At 39.1% G+C, this 18,040-nt stretch overlaps 1 long non-coding RNA gene across 1 annotated transcript in view; it reads left to right on the forward strand.

The window, feature by feature from the left end:
- The first annotated feature begins 394 nt into the window (after nt 1-394).
- LOC126253388 (uncharacterized) overlaps nt 395-18,040 on the forward strand; it is a 57,286-nt gene continuing 39,640 nt past the window's right edge. Inside the window, exon 1 of the long non-coding RNA XR_007545950.1 lies at nt 395-449. This is a non-coding gene — a long non-coding RNA (uncharacterized LOC126253388). The remainder of the gene's footprint in view (nt 450-18,040) is intronic.

The raw sequence follows: 18,040 nt of genomic DNA on the forward strand, positions 1-18,040 counted from the left end.
TACCTTATTCTGATCAGTTTCTATTGTGCCATGTATCAGCAAGTGATTTTCATTGTATGTTTCCCAGATTTACTTATTTCTTTATTTACCAGTGACTGTGATATTTTGGAAATGTTATTTGTGTTTTGAATGATATTTTCAAAATACTTCTGTTTTCAGAAATTAGGAGGTCTATGTAGTATTTCTGATTTGCAGTCCTACATGTTGGTTGGTAAATACCAGATGTGTTGTGTTTGTATGTGCTTGTGTTTTTTGTCCTTAGTTTTTCTGTATTGAGTTGTCTGTCCTGTAGGCTATTTTTAGCCCTTGTTTTTTGAGTATGTTGCCTATTCTGTGGGCTGCTTCAACTGTTCTACTGTCCGCCATTTTGTTTTTACAATTGGTAAACAATGAAAGTGACAACTCAATACACAGAACTTGACATTAAGAAGATGAGGAAAAGAGAAAACGTAAGTGAAACATAATCTAAATACACACACACACACACACACACGCACGCACGCACGCACGCACCCACCCACCCACCCACACACCCACCCACACACACACACATAACCTTTCATATAAAATTAATTAATTTCAGGCGTAGCCATAACAGTTTAGAAATCATAATTTTTGCGTAAATATTTTGTCTACATTGTGTTGTATATGGTTGCAGATGACAAACTGTAAAGGAAAATACACACTGTAAAAACTTAATATAGTAGGAAACCCACACCATGTGGTAAGAAGGTATGATTACATAATTTTATGTGCTCTTCAAAAACCTGTAATTAAGATTTAAAAACTAATAGTCACATGTATATAAACAGTAAAGAACATTCTTTATGTTTAACAGCCATAAAATAAAAAACCCACTGATGATGCTGCAACTGCAGTGAAACATGTTTGAGACAAAAAACAAAATTGTGTTTTGCTAAAGCTGGACCCCACCCAAAAACATATGCGTTGTAAAACCAAAGGCAGACAAAAGAGCTTCAACCTCAAGGTGATTATATGACTGTAGTCTGAAAGAAAACTGGCATTCTACGGATCGGAGCGTGGAATGTCAGATCCCTTAATCGGGCAGGTAGGTTAGAAAATTTAAAAAGGGAAATGGATAGGTTAAAGTTAGATATAGTGGGAATTAGTGAAGTTCGGTGGCAGGAAGAACAAGACTTTTGGTCAGGTGATTACAGGGTTATAAATACAAAATCAAATAGGGGTAATGCAGGAGTAGGTTTAATAATGAATAAAAAAATAGGAGTGCAGGTTAGCTACTACAAACAGCATAGTGAACGCATTATTGTGGCCAAGATAGACACAAAGCCCATGCCTACTACAGTAGTACAAGTTTATATGCCAACTAGCTCTGCAGATGATGAAGAAATTGATGAAATGTATGACGAGATAAAAGAAATTATTCAGGTAGTGAAGGGAGACGAAAATTTAATAGTCATGGGTGACTGGAATTCGAGTGTAGGAAAAGGGAGAGAAGGAAACATAGTAGGTGAATATGGATTGGGGGGAAGAAATGAAAGAGGAAGCCGCCTTGTAGAATTTTGCACAGAGCATAACTTAATCATAGCTAACACTTGGTTCAAGAATCATAAAAGAAGGTTGTATACCTGGAAGAATCCTGGAGATACTAAAAGGTATCAGATAGATTATATAATGGTAAGATAGAGATTTAAGAACCAGGTTTTAAATTGTAAGACATTTCCAGGGGCAGATGTGGATTCTGACCACAATCTATTGGTTACGAACTGCAGATTGAAACTGAAGAAACTGCAAAAAGGTGGGAATTTAAGGAGATGGGACCTGGATAAACTGAAAGAAACAGAGGTTGTAGAGAGTCTCAGGGAGAGCATAAGGGAACAATTGACAGGAATGGGGGAAAGAAATACAGTAGAAGACGAATGGGTAGCTCTGAGGGATGAAGTAGTGAAGGCAGCAGAGGATCAAGTAGGTAAAAAGACGAGGGCTAATAGAAATCCTTGGGTAACAGAAGAAATATTGAATTTAATTGATGAAAGGAGAAAATATAAAAATGCAGTAAATGAAGCAGGCAAAAGGGAATACAAACATCTCAAAAATGAGATCGACAGGAAGTGCAAAATGGCTAAGCAGGGATGGCTAGAGGACAAATGTAAGGATGTAGAGGCTTGTCTCACTAGGGGTAAGATAGATACTGCCTACAGGAAAATTAAAGAGACCTTTGGAGAGAAGAGAACCACTTGTATGAATATCAAGAGCTCAGATGGCAACCCAGTTCTAAGCAAACAAGGGAAGGCAGAAAGGTGGAAGGAGTATATAGAGGGTTTATACAAGGGCGATGTACTTGAGGACAGTATTATGGAAATGGAAGAGGATGTAGATGAAGATGAAATGGGAGATAAGATACTGCGTGAAGAGTTTGACAGAGCACTGAAAGACCTGAGTCGAAACAAGGCCCCGGGAGTAGACAACATTCCATTAGAACTACTGATGGCCTTGGGAGAGCCAGTCATGACAAAACTCTACCATCTGGTGAGCAAGATGTATGAGACAGGCGAAATACCCACAGACTTCAAGAAGAATATAATAATTCCAATCCCAAAGAAAGCAGGTGTTGACAGATGTGAAAATTACCGAACTATCAGTTTAATAAGTCACAGCTGCAAAATACTAACGCGAATTCTTTACAGACGAATGGAAAAACTGGTAGAAGCGGACCTCGGTGAAGATCAGTTTGGATTCCGTAGAAATGTCGGAACACGTGAGGCAATACTAACCTTACGACTTATCTTAGAAGAAAGATTAAGAAAAGGCAAACCTACGTTTCTAGCATTTGTAGACTTAGAGAAAGCTTTTGACAACGTTAACTGGAATACTCTCTTTCAAATTCTGAAGGTGGCAGGGGTAAAATACAGGGAGCGAAAGGCTATTTACAATTTGTACAGAAACCAGATGGCAGTTATAAGAGTCGAGGGGCATGAAAGGGAAGCAGTGGTTGGGAAAGGAGTGAGACAGGGTTGTAGCCTCTCCCCGATGTTATTCAATCTGTATATTGAGCAAGCAGTAAAGGAAACAAAAGAAAAATTCGGAGTAGGTATTAAAATTCATGGAGAAGAAGTAAAAACTTTGAGGTTCGCCGATGACATTGTAATTCTGTCAGAGACAGCAAAGGACTTGGAAGAGCAGTTGATCGGAATGGATAGTGTCTTGAAAGGAGGATGTAAGATGAACATCAACAAAAGCAAAACGAGGATAATGGAATGTAGTCAAATTAAATCGGGTGATGCTGAGGGGATTAGATTAGGAAATGAGACACTTAAAGTAGTAAAGGAGTTTTGCTATTTAGGGAGTAAAATAACTGATGATGGTCGAAGTAGAGAGGATATAAAATGTAGACTGGCAATGGCAAGGAAATCGTTTCTGAAGAAGAGAAATTTGTTAACATCGAGTATAGATTTAAGTGTCAGGAAGTCGTTTCTGAAAGTATTTGTATGGAGTGTAGCCATGTATGGAAGGGAAACATGGATGATAACCAGTTTGGACAAGAAGAGAATAGAAGCTTTCGAAATGTGGTGCTACAGAAGAATGCTGAAGATAAGGTGGGTAGATCACGTAACTAATGAGGAGGTATTGAATAGGATTGGGGAGAAGAGAAGTTTGTGGCAAAACTTGACTAGAAGAAGGGATCGGTTGGTAGGACATGTTTTGAGGCATCAAGGGATCACAAATTTAGCATTGGAGGGCAGCGTGGAGGGTAAAAATCGTAGAGGGAGACCAAGAGATCAATACACTAAGCAGATTCAGAAGGATGTAGGTTGCAGTAGGTACTGGGAGATGAAGAAGCTTGCACAGGATAGAGTAGCATGGAGAGCTGCATCAAACCAGTCTCAGGACTGAAGACCACAACAACAACAACAGTCTCTGGCAACTGAAGCCACGTTGAATGAATAATCTAATCTAACACACAGCCACTTGCCTGAGGCCTACAGTCATATGTGTGTGAGTTGTGTTTGCATCAGAGTGAATGACTGTGTGTGTGTGTGTGTGTGTGTGTGTGTGTGTGTGTGTGTGTGTGTGTTTGTGTATGTGTGTGTGTTTTAACGAGGGCCTTGCTGGCCGAAAGTTTATTTGTGACAATCTTTTTGTTGTGCATATCTGAGACTCAGCATCTCCACTGCAAAGTGAGTCGCAACTTTCCTTTTCATAATATTGTTATATTCCATCCTGGAATAGACAGAAAAGTGGAGAAGGGAAGCCACTAGAACATGAACTGAGGAAAAAAATTAAAGAGGAAGTCGCTTGGTAGAATTTTGGGCTTAGGACAAGTTAATCGGGGCTAGCACTTGGTGTAACACCAGTAGAAGATATCTAGGGTCACTGACTGGTTTCAGAAAGATTTCGAATGAGGAGGCAGGATTTCGAAACCAGATTTTAAACTTTAAGACATTTCCAATGGGCATGTGTGGCCTCTAACCACAGTTTATTGGTTATGAACTGTAAGTTAAAATTTGAGAAATTGCAAAATGGTACAAAATTAAGGAGCTGGAACTTGGATAAGTTTAAAGAACCAGAGATTGCTGAATGTTTCAGATGGAGCATGATGCAACATTTGGCTGTTTCAGGGGGAGGGAAGACGAATGGATAGCTTTTAGAACTGAAATAGTGAAGGCAGCAGATCAGACAGGCAATAAGACAAGGTTCAGTAGAAATGTGAGGTTAATGCACAAGATATTGAATTTAATTGACCAAAGGTAAAATATAAAACTGCAATACATGAATCAGGTTAAAGATAAAACAGACATCTAAAAAATGAGACTTACTGAAAATGCAAAATAGATAGTGTAACGTCTAGTAATAAATAAAGACAATATATTGTGTAATAATGAGAATATTAGATGTGTCATATTGTGTCATTGTGTAAAATTATGTATTTTTTCTTTATTATTTATTTCTGAGAACGTCTGCGTCGGCGAGTAATAAGACCGACACAGAAGATAAATGTTGTACAGAGATCACAAAATGAATTAGTATATAATGCATGATGTAAAGTAAAGTCTTTGTCTTCTTAATCTGGAAGCTGTGAGAGAAAGATCTCCTGTTGTTGTCGTAGAGAGCGAGAAGGTAGCATTCTTTTGTCGAGATTGGGAATTGTACGCCATTACGTGTGCATTTACACAGGTCTGTAATTGTTGAGATATTTAAATGTTTCAATAGAGTTGTTTAAATGAAAACGTGGATTATTTAATTGTTAAAGCTTGCTTGCCTATTATCCCATCCTGTTAAGATATTTTTCAGTTATATAAAAAAAAAATTATTATCTGTGGAGCTGAGCTGTGTGGAGAAAGAAGAGCCGCTGCCGCGGCGTATTTAAACGATTTACAATATCGTCGAGTATACCGCAAGGAAGCGGTAAAATAATAGTAGAATAATATTATTTCTTTTAGCTCCCAGACTGGCAGTGAAGATCAGCAGATTTTATGATGTGTTGCAGGTTGACGCGGGCTGCTGATAGGATATAAATTACAGTGCAAATAATTTAATGTACTTACCGAATCTGATAGGAATCTTGCTGTGCTCCGTTCTGATCTGGCTAAATTTTATAGTGATAACGTAATTTTCTTTAATGAGAGTCTCATGTTCTTGGGCTAGTCGTGGTATGAAACAGCATTCTAGTAAGAAATAAAATCCACTGCAAACTTGTGTTTTTGAACGATTGTACGAACTGTAACATCAGTGATCATAAAACAGTAATTTCAACTTTGAATAACTATGAAGTAGGAAAGATATATTGATCCTTAGCATGAGTTGCAGTTACTAAAAATCGTTCTTTAAATTGTAGGCCAGATCCAGAACAATAAGACTTCCATAGATACATTTTATTTCACTAAAAGGTAACGATGATAAAGAAATTAAAGGCACAGCATTGTTAAAAGAATTTCTCGTCACTCTTTCCATATATGCGTTGTTACGCTAATAATAATAATTAAAAAATAAATAAATGAACCAAAGAGACTAACAATTTATAAAAACAATTAACGAAAGAGTAGTGAGGACGGGAAACTGTCGCCCAAAAACGCGGGGCACGAATTTGCAGTGGCCACAATTATAAAATTTTATGTATTTTTCTTTCAGTGTCTATTGTTATGTATGTATAGATATATATGTATTTAGTGTTAAATGTATGTATGTATATCATGATCTATGCTATGTATTAATGAATGTGCAAACACTCTTTCATGACAAAACGCACTACTGCAAGCGAGTCTGAGAAGACGATCCTGATAGTACTGAGAAGCTCTAACGACTACGTAATCCGGGGGGCAGCCGAACCCCGAGATAAGATAAATTAAAGGTAAGACTACAGTGTAGTTGTCCTGTTGGTAGAAGTTGAGCTCCAGTGGAGTAATCTCATATCGCTAGTGGTGTGCATATTGTACGTAGTTTGATGTTAGTATTTGTGACAGGACAAAGTGGTGGTAGATAGTAATTTTTAGTGTGCAGTGTAGTGTATATAAAGTGATGTATTTTGTGTGCAAGGGGAAAAACTGTTAGATTTTAGTAAGCAATTTAGGAATATGGTTAAGTTGCGTAGTCAACGTCCAAGCAATATGGATACTGAGGAACAACAATTAGCTAGTGAAGGAAATGTGGAACCGGGTGCCTCAAGTAGTACTAGTACTCTCTTTGAGGATATAACAGGCGAAAATGGGGGGGCAGGGGCACAGGAAGTAGTGCCTCCGCCCACTAGTCATCAAGTCGATGTAGATAAAGAAATTGTACCACCACCAGAAAAGCAGGAACCAGAGAGTGGTAATCTGCCTGGTGGGTATTCAATTCAGGCTATATTAGAGCGTGTGCTAAATTACCAGGCAGAATTTGCGCAACAGCAAGCCGAGCGAGATCGCCAGCAAGCTGAGCGAGATCGCAGGCTAGAAGAGCGAGATCGCCAGCAAGCTGAGCGAGACCAGCAACTTGTGCAATCGATAGAAAGTATGAAAAAAGAGATAGCAGATATGAAAAAGAATTATGAGTCGATACCTAGGGCCGTGCAGGAGCTGACTGAACAGGTCAACAACCTGCAAGTAGCAAACACTAACATGGTAGACGAAATAGGTGTATTAGCCAACAGAGTAGAAAAGCTCGAAATAGATTCCACACAGCTTGTAGAGCAGAAGTGGAATGAACAGGCAAATAAAATTGAAACAGAATTTAACTCATGGCTAGAAGTGAAGGAGAGTGAGATTGACACGAATATTAAGTCTAAAGTAGAAGCAGCCATAGCAAATAGAGATTCTGAATCATTCAGTACCGCAGTAAATAGTCAAGTACAGAATGATGTGCAAACAATTAAACAAATACTCAGTGAGGATATTCCGCAGTGGCAAGTGAATGTTAACAAACGGATATCCGAACTGGAGAAAGGTTTAGCACAAAGCAGGAAACATGTGGAACAGGAACCTCTGTCGCCAAAAGCCCATGGTTTTGGCAACGCACAAACTTATATGCGATACAACAATGGGGAATCTGTAGTCGATAATGCGAAGAGCTGTAGCTCCGGTTCGGAGCACACAGCATATGTCCCAGCAGCAAACCCATGTAGTTCAAAAATATTAGTGGAAGAAAGTTTAATTAAAAATAGGCAATTTCAAACATTTACTACTGAAAGGAAATCAGTACACCCAGTAGTATTCATAAAAAGCTTTAAAAATATCTTACCCAGTGTATGGAACGAAACACAGAAAATACAATACGTAATGTCGTACATTCAAGGTGACGCAGCGCTATGGGCTACAGAAGTAGCAGACAGCTGCAAGACATACGAACAGTTTGAAAGGGCATTTTTGTCAAAATATTGGTCGCCTTGTATACAAGAGCGACTAAGAAAAGAGGTATATAATCCCGAACCGTACTCACCCCGTCTTGGGAATTTGAGGCGGTATTTTGAAAAATATATAAACAAAACGCGCTACTGGGACGAGCCTATATCACCAAGAGACATAGTAAGACTACTAAAATCACATTTACCTATTCATATCAAGGAGAAATTAATACATGTACCAGAAAGCGACATGGAAAACTTCCTGTCGGTCCTAGATTCCATAGACTTGATACAGGAAGACGCAAAATCAGCGTGCGATCACTCGCGGAATAATGGGTCAGGATGTAAACACGATAGAAATAGTAGTGCACAGAACCACAACCATGGAAATGGTGGGGGTGGTAGCAAGCGACAAGAACAATCGCAAAATGGTAGTAACGGTAGAGGCCAGAACGGGTATGGACAACCAATTTATAACAAAAAGCGTCGATTTGACGACAGGTACGAATCCGGAATGTCAGGGACCAACCGCTGGAAAAATGCGCGAGGTCAGTGGCAGAGCAATTATAATGATAGTAATCGAAATTGGCAACAGAATCAGCGTAGAAGCCCAGAACGACAGGCTAGTGACCGGTATGACAACAATAGACCACCACCGCAAAACGCGCCTATTGCGCAGCCGTGGCGGCCTACAAATCAGAATGTACATATAGTGGAGGTCGCGGACAATAACCGTCCAAGTACCTCACAAGTAATTAATCCAACAAACTAGAATCGGCCTCGATATGCTCTCCATCGACGGCCGAGGGATGGAGTGAGAGCAACTCGAGTAATAGTAATATACCTGGGATACGCATGCTGCGATACAACGAAGGTGTTAGTATGGATAAAGAGCTACTGAATGAGCCGCACGAATGTAAGAAAGATAATAACGAAAATGTGCAAGCTATTATTGAAGCTAGAATCAATGATGTTGCAGTGAACATAATTATCGACACAGGTGCCTCAGTAAGTGTGATGAGTATGGAGTTATTTAAAGCACTGGGAAAGGGACATAGTATTCCGACCTTCCCGGTTAACAATTGTAAGGTGTCTGGAGCCATTAGTGCACAGAGCCAATCAGTTAAGTACCAGGTGCAGGTGGAGATTCATAAGGAGGGCGAAGCCATAGTGAGCTCGTTCCTCGTGGTTAAAGGATTAAAGGTGGCCTGCATTCTGGGAGTAGATTTTCTCCGAGAGAGGGACGCATTGATCGACCTCTCCGTAGGGAAATTAAGCATAATTAATAGGGGTAGAAGGATTGAGTTATCTATGATAAAATCGAAGGAGGTACTTGTGCCGTGCTGTAATCGAATCAATATCAAAGGTAGGAACCCTTGGGTACTACAACTCGATAATTTTTCACATGCAACAGACCTCTATTACACAAATTTAGAGGACCAAAATTTTGAGACAAATGTTGAGGCATTTAAAACCAAAGTGCACGAATCTGAAGGTTTAAATGATACACAAAAGCAACAGTTGACGCAGCTGCTATCGGAATATACTACGGTATTTACCGACCGACCAGGAATAGTCAAAGGGTACCACTATCACATAGAGGTGATGCCCCATAAAACATACTGTCGCGCAACCTACTCCATCCCTTGGTCGAGGAGGGAATTAGTAGCCAAAGAGATTCGAAAGATGTTAGAGTGGGATATCATTGAGCCCTCCTTCTCTCCATACAGTAGTCCTCTTGTAGCAGTGGCGAAAGCCAATGGAAAAATCAGGCTAGTGTTAGATGCTAGGGATATTAACAAAATTATTATACCTGTCCGGACTCGTCCAGAGAATTTAGACGAGCAAATACAAAAATTTCATGGAGTGCAGTACTTGACCTCGATCGATCTTAAAAGTTCATATTGGCAAATTCCCCTTACACCGGAATCCCGGAAGTACACAGCTTTCATATTCGGAGGGCGAAGTTACCAATTCAAGGTACTTCCCTTCGGATTAAATGTGAGTGCTGGAGTGTTTATTACTGCACTAGACACGGTACTGGGTCCAGACTTATTGGAAAAAATTACTGTATATGTAGATGATCTGGTAATTGCTACTGCTACTTGGGATGAACATATGGAACTGTTGCACAGAGTACTAGAGAGATTTAGGCAAGCAGGGGTGACGGCAAACCTCGAAAAGTCAAAATTTGGCAGAAACAAAATTAAATTTTTAGGCCATCTTATTACACCACTAGGTATCAGTCCAGACAACAAAAAATTAGAGGCGATCCGACAATTTCCAAGCCCCCGCACTAAGAGACAATTGAAAGCGTTCCTTGGGCTGACGTCTTTTTTCAGGAGGTTCGTGCCCAATCAGCTGTTAAATGACGCGTCACTACTAAATCTATTACGGAAAAATGTGCAGTGGGTTTGGAATGACAAATGTCAACAAGCTTTCGAAGCGATTAAAACCGCCCTACTGAATGCGAATATTTTGCAGCACCCAGATCTGTCCAAAGATTTTTGTCTTGCTACGGATTCATGTTCCTATGGCTTGGGCGCGTGCTTGTTTCAGTGGGAGGAAGGAAACGACCCAACAACAATAAAAATTATCGGCTTCGCCAGTAGGACTTTAACTAGCTGCGAGAGAGCCTACTCGGCAACCGAACTCGAAGCACTTGCAGTCGTCTGGGCTGTAAAAAAGTTTAATTATTATCTACAAGGGAAGGAGATTAGAGTATATAGTGACCACCAGGCGTTAAGTTTTTTAATGTCATGCAAACTGTTCCATACCAGACTGAGGAGATGGATGCTTGTCTTACAAGAATATAGGATAAAGATCATGTACATAAAGGGCCAAGATAACGTAATAGCGGATGCTCTGTCGCGACTGCCGGCAGGATTACCGGAAGTAGCAGAAATGTTAGAGCAATCCGCGGAATATAAAGTGCTGTTAGTGCGTGACAATACTTACATGAAGGATTTTTTATATATATGTAAAAACATGTTCGAGTTACAAAGATTAGATCCGACGTGGAGAAAAATCATTAATAATATTGAAGAGGGTGTTAACAATAAAGATGAGCAAGGTTTTAAAATAGTGAATCATATTTTGTATCATAAGATTAGCACGAAAGAGGACTGCTGGGCAGTATGTATACCCAGTCAGTCAGTAAAAGTTATGATATGGCACACGCATTTGGCATGGGGCCATGCAGGGATTGGAAAGTGTGCAGAGATCATGGCGAGATACTGTTACTTTCCCCGTATGAAACACCAGATTCAGACAACAGTTAGAACTTGCGTGATATGTCAAAAAGCAAAACATTATAATAGATCCACTAAGTTTGAATTACATCCAATAGTTCCACTCAGGCCGCTTCAAATAGTATCGGTGGATGTAGCAGGTCCCTATCCCATGGCCAGAGGAGGTATGAAATATATACTGGCCATGTACGATATTTTTTCTAAATACTTGGCTATTTATTGCATAAAATCAGCTACTGCCAAAACCATGGTCAGGCGGATCAGTCAAGAATACTTGCCTAAAGTGGGAAAACCCGAAGCCATAACGACTGATAATGCCTCTTACTTCACAGGTCGAACTTGGAAAAATTACCTACAGGAACAAAATATACAGCATAGTCTGGTATCCCGATTCCATCCAGAAGCAAGTCTAGTTGAAAGAATATTCAAAGAATTGAATAAGTTCCTTAGAATCTATATAGGAAACCGACATACAAAATGGCCAGAGCTAGTACCGAAATTTGTAGAAATACACAATTTAACACCCCATTCAAGCACAGGCTATCCACCGGTAGAGATATTGAATGGATTTAATGAGACACCGAATGAATGGATCACGCCTTTACCGAGATTACCAGTTAAGGCAGAAACAAGGGAAGAAAAGATGAAAAGGATATGGAATAGACTAACCAGCTGTGCAGCAAAGAGGAAAAGGAAGTACGACCGAGGAGTAACAAACGAACAGAAATATAATGTAGGAGACCTAGTACTCATTCGTAACCACCCTAAATCTTCAGCTAACTTAAAACAGAATAGTAAGTGGCAATTGCTATATTCAGGGCCCTTTGAGGTAATAAGCGTGCCACACGAATGTAGCTATTTGTTAGCACATCCCCATACGGGGAAGATCAAAGGATTATATCCACGTAAAGACGTGAAGTTATTTATTCAGTGACATATCACATATAAAGAGTAATAGTTGTAAGAAGATGTTAATTGTGTTTTAGAATATAAGGATGTTAGTATTTAAAAAGAAATTTGTGTGTAATGAAGCTGGGAGGAAGTGGAATCAGAAAGTGAGCAATAGCTTACACAGGACAGATTTTGTTTACAGACAATTAGTCATTAAGATATTATGTGCTTATTAAACAATGAACAATCTTCTTGTTGACAAAGTGAGGACTAATTTCTTGAATCATTTTATAAAGAATTAATGTCTTGAACCATTTTCTATGTGTAGTGTGTAAGTGCAATTAATGAGGCAATCTTATAGAGTAAGGTAATTGCTGTAATTGTATTAAGATAAGGAACCCTGAGAGAGAGAGTCTTTACTAGCCAAACATTGACTTTGCAATATGCAACAATTATGTGATGTGATGTTTGCTGCCAGTAGTGATTTGAGAACGACACTGGAGCAGAAGCTAATTAAAAACAACCCGTTCCGTGGAAACTCCGTTCTGTATGTAGCAATGCTTCAATTGAAGCCTGTGTACTGGGTACACGCCCTTGAATATTCATTACGCGATACGGGAGTTAAGTCAGACAATGCAGAACCTACACTGTAGTCATATAGGAGAAATCATTAAAAATAATGTTAGTGATGAATGAAGTATTTATTGAGCAATATGCCCAAGTCAAGCTGTCATGCACATGGTAAAATCTGTATGATAGATGGGTGATAACCAGGCAAGCTACACTAAGGAGGAAAGAAAAACTATGTACAAAAAATCCACACACCTTTAAAAAAATTTTACAAAAGGGCTATATACGCCTAGTAACAATATGAAAAGTGTGTTGTGATAAGGTAAAAACAAATAAATGCTATGTAAATGAGAGTGACTATGCAAAGAACAGTTAAAAGGTGTTAAAAAATAAACTGTGTGCATAAACAATTAAGTACAGGACGGAATATTGTGTGTAGTAGGGACAGAAAATGACTGTTGTATCTGCACCAATATATACGTCGATAAGTCTAGTGTTGAGTGATAGACTGTCCTAGTGCAGTGCTCAACGAACAATAGACAATGTATAAAAACAGTAGTTATTGGTCCATTCGGAGTCGATTTAAACAAACATCGCTCGGCGGAGACATGTAGTATGAGTGTAACGAACCATTTTCGCGTGTTGAAAGACGCTCTGGCAGTGCATCAACCGTGAAAGTGGATGAAAACGTGTAGTACAATGTGCGTGTGACGAACTCTGAATACCAGTGTCACAATGCCACAAGAAACCTGTTATCACGCCAAAACATCCTGTGCATACCAGTGAAGCGACGGCTTACTGAACAATAAACGCTTTTGACAAATTGCCTCTTCTTCCACAGCTAGTAATCTGTGTCCTTAAAGACAGTACACCGTTGTGGAATATTTGTTTCATGCGCTACGACGGGGAGCCATGCGGAGAAGCAGAGACGAGTGCCGTGCCGCCATCCAGCCGGTCGCGGTAAACCACTGCCACTCGCCGATACCAGCGAATGGTTCAGCGCGGTTTGCGACTGCGTGGGCGCCACGCCAGCACGACGTCGATGTTATTGAGAGCCGGTCGTCGAACCCAGCGACCGTCGGTACGCGGCGTTCCAGACGACGCTACTCAACAATTGCTTCGCGCCGCCAGCTCCATACCACATTGTTGTCACTCAAATGAACTATGAACTATGTGTTTAATGTACTAACATGAGAAGTGTTTAATGGACACGAAAAGACGTGATAAACATTTTTTTGTTGTTATCCAACACAAACTCAAAATATTCATGGATTTAGTGATGTATCGATCTAATATGTTTTCGTCATGTTGATGAAGGATACTCGCACGAATGCTAGACATTTTAAACTAACTGTCGCGAGTAAATGCAAGGACGATTCATTATACTATTGTAAAAATGTGTAATAAGTGACTTACATTACAATCCAGAACACAAGTATTATGTTGATAACAAAGAGACTAAAAGTGTAGCATACTATCACAAATAGCCTTTGTTATATGTGAACATTGAATAGAGTTTGAACTTTTGGTGAGATGACCATGGCTCCGGCGCAGTTTTCCCAGGTTTTCTGATCGCACGTAGCCCGAATGGGGGAGCCAAATAAATGTAATGACCCTGGGACTAGGTTGACGGTCACCTCGCAAAGTGTAAGAACAGTATACAAAGTGTAATTAAACCTACAGTGTAAAAGAACTGAGTAGTGTAAAGTGAATGTTCCAACAAAAGTAACAGACAATAACTAAACAGACGTTAGTGGCAGCATATTGCCGAACATTTTCAACGTTAGTCAATTGCTGCCAGGGGGCATTGTAACGTCTAGTAATAAATAAAGACAATATATTGTGTAATAATGAGAATATTAGATGTGTCATATTGTGTCATTGTGTAAAATTATGTATTTTTTCTTTATTATTTATTTCTGAGAACGTCTGCGTCGGCGAGTAATAAGACCGACACAGAAGATAAATGTTGTACAGAGATCACAAAATGAATTAGTATATAATGCATGATGTAAAGTAAAGTCTTTGTCTTCTTAATCTGGAAGCTGTGAGAGAAAGATCTCCTGTTGTTGTCGTAGAGAGCGAGAAGGTAGCATTCTTTTGTCGAGATTGGGAATTGTACGCCATTACGTGTGCATTTACACAGGTCTGTAATTGTTGAGATATTTAAATGTTTCAATAGAGTTGTTTAAATGAAAACGTGGATTATTTAATTGTTAAAGCTTGCTTGCCTATTATCCCATCCTGTTAAGATATTTTTCAGTTATATAAAAAAAAAATTATTATCTGTGGAGCTGAGCTGTGTGGAGAAAGAAGAGCCGCTGCCGCGGCGTATTTAAACGATTTACAATATCGTCGAGTATACCGCAAGGAAGCGGTAAAATAATAGTAGAATAATATTATTTCTTTTAGCTCCCAGACTGGCAGTGAAGATCAGCAGATTTTATGATGTGTTGCAGGTTGACGCGGGCTGCTGATAGGATATAAATTACAGTGCAAATAATTTAATGTACTTACCGAATCTGATAGGAATCTTGCTGTGCTCCGTTCTGATCTGGCTAAATTTTATAGTGATAACGTAATTTTCTTTAATGAGAGTCTCATGTTCTTGGGCTAGTCGTGGTATGAAACAGCATTCTAGTAAGAAATAAAATCCACTGCAAACTTGTGTTTTTGAACGATTGTACGAACTGTAACATCAGTGATCATAAAACAGTAATTTCAACTTTGAATAACTATGAAGTAGGAAAGATATATTGATCCTTAGCATGAGTTGCAGTTACTAAAAATCGTTCTTTAAATTGTAGGCCAGATCCAGAACAATAAGACTTCCATAGATACATTTTATTTCACTAAAAGGTAACGATGATAAAGAAATTAAAGGCACAGCATTGTTAAAAGAATTTCTCGTCACTCTTTCCATATATGCGTTGTTACGCTAATAATAATAATTAAAAAATAAATAAATGAACCAAAGAGACTAACAATTTATAAAAACAATTAACGAAAGAGTAGTGAGGACGGGAAAATAGGCAGGAATATCTACAGGACATATGTAAGCTGTTTAAGCATGCATGTCTAGCAGAAAAATAGATGCCGCCTATAGAAAATGAAAAAAACCTTTGGACTAAAGGGAAGCAGCTGCTTTAATATCAACAGCTCAGATGTCAGTAAATGGGCGTATGAACATCTAAAAAATGAGAATTGCAGAAAATATAAAAAACTATGAATGGCTAGAGAAGAAATGCAAAGAATAGAAGCACCTGTATGAATGATTAGAGCTTGGGCAGCAAGCCAGTACTTCAAAAGGCTGGAAAAAGTGAAAGGTGGAAGGAACATACAGAAGGGTTGTACAAAAGAGAGAAACTGGAAGATAATATTACAGAAAGTTAAGATGAAGTAGATGAGAGATGTGATGCTCCAAGAAGAATTTCACAAACGACTGAAAGACCTAGGTCAAAACAAGACACCTGAAGTAGATAAGATTTTCTAAGAATAATTGCGATGCTTCTTGCAGAAACCAACCACAACAGGACTATTCCACATCGTGTCTATGTTATACCCGACAGATGAAATAAGCTGAGACTTCAAGAAGAAGGCAATAATTTCAAAGAAGAGAGGTGCTGGCAGATGTGAATATTACCAAACTATCAGTCTAGTAGGTCATAGTCGCAAAATACTGATAAATTATTTACATAAGAATGATACATCTGGTAGAAGCCAGCCTCAGGGAGGATCAGACTGGGTCCCAGAGAAATGTTGGAACGTGCATGGAAATACCATCTTCACGACCTACCCTAGATCACAGAATGAAGAAAAACAAACCTGCGTTCATAGATTTTGTAGATTCACAGAAAGCCTTTGACAGAATTAACTGGAATACACTCCTTGAAATTCTGAAGGTAGTAAGGATGAAATACAGGGAGCAGAAGACTATTTACAACTTGTACAGCAACCAAACTGCAGTTATAAAAGTTGAAGGATGAGAAAGGAAAGCAGTGGTTGAGAAGAGAGTGTGACAGGGTTGTACGCTTTTATCCAATGTGTATGCTGAATAAGCTGCGTAGGAAATTAAAGAGAAATTTGTAAAACGAATTAAAGTTAAGGAAGAACAAATAAATTCCACAAGTGACAGCAGAGGACCTGGTATATCAGCTGAACGAGCTGAATACTGTCTTGGAAAAAGGTTATAAGATGAACATCAAAACTAGTAAAACAAGGTTAACCCTGTGGTGCATGGTGTCCACTGTAGTGGACGGCTGTTATTGGCCACTTTTACCTACACTGTGACTGTGTTTTTAAGTCATCAATGCATGCAGTCCACTCCAGTGGACATTCTCCACCTGGTGCTGTCATCAGCAGGGCGGTAGCGGAACTATTAGTGTGTCTGCTTGCGTCCAAACATCACAAGTGATCAAGATGGCATCTAGGATGCGTGGCTGTGGACCAGCGTGTAGTATTTCAGCGAAAGATTTCTATGGGTGTTCAAGATGCAGGGTAAGAAAATTTGTAGTGAATCTGCTCCATTTATAAATAATCAAAGATCGCCGAAACATATTTTTACGATTACTATGAAGCAAAAAGTATTTGTCCACTGCAGTGGTTATCATGCAATAATGGCATTGGTCATGAGCTGTCTTACAACGTGACATAGTAACTCAGCACTCCGAAACATTTAGTTTGTTTCTTATTTTTCAGTTTTTAGTATAGTTTCTTAGTTTAGCATAGATATAATAATTTACGGCACAAGAAATCCTATAATTAGTCTCAAAATTCCGAATTTCAGGAAGATTTCGAAGATTTGCCATCCAATTCAGATTGCACACTGGCAGAAAAACTGATGTTGAATTCAGGGAACCACTGTCATCAAGAAACTTAATTGTGGAAACAAGTTTCAGCTCTGATGACAATGGTTCTCATTCTGATGATAGTGAGAGTGAAACTCCATGTGACGCTACAAGTTCCCAGCCAGTGAAAAGAACACAGCTGTCAAAAAGTGACAGCAGATTATCAGTAATTCTGTACCAGTATCAAAATTTACAGGTGTGGAAAAAATAAATGTAACTGGAGACAGTCCTATTGATTTTTTCACAGAAATAATTTCTAACGAAATGCTGGAACACATTGTGTTTCAAACTAATCTGTATGTTCTTCAGAATGGCAAATTGAATCTTGGACTGACAGTTCCTGTACCGAAAACATTTCTAGGTGTGAACATAGTGGTCAAGTACCCTCGTACCTGATCATACCGGACATCAGATGAAGGTCTAAGGATGGATTTAGTAGCCAACTCTTTACCAGTCAATCGGTATGATAACATACTGCATTTTCTTCATTTTGTGGATAATGGTGCAGTCGATCAAATCCATCCATTTAGGGAGTGTCTGCAAAAAAACTTAATTGATGCCACAGAAGCTGAAGAGTATCAGTGTATTGACGAGCAGATCACACCTTTCAAGGGTCAGAGCAATATCAAACAGTATGTTGTTAACAAGCAGAAGAAATGGGAACTGAAAGTCTGGGCGAGAGCTGG

This window comes from Schistocerca nitens, chromosome 4, assembly GCF_023898315.1.
Source record: "Schistocerca nitens isolate TAMUIC-IGC-003100 chromosome 4, iqSchNite1.1, whole genome shotgun sequence".
In the NCBI taxonomy this organism is placed as follows: domain Eukaryota; kingdom Metazoa; phylum Arthropoda; class Insecta; order Orthoptera; family Acrididae; genus Schistocerca; species Schistocerca nitens.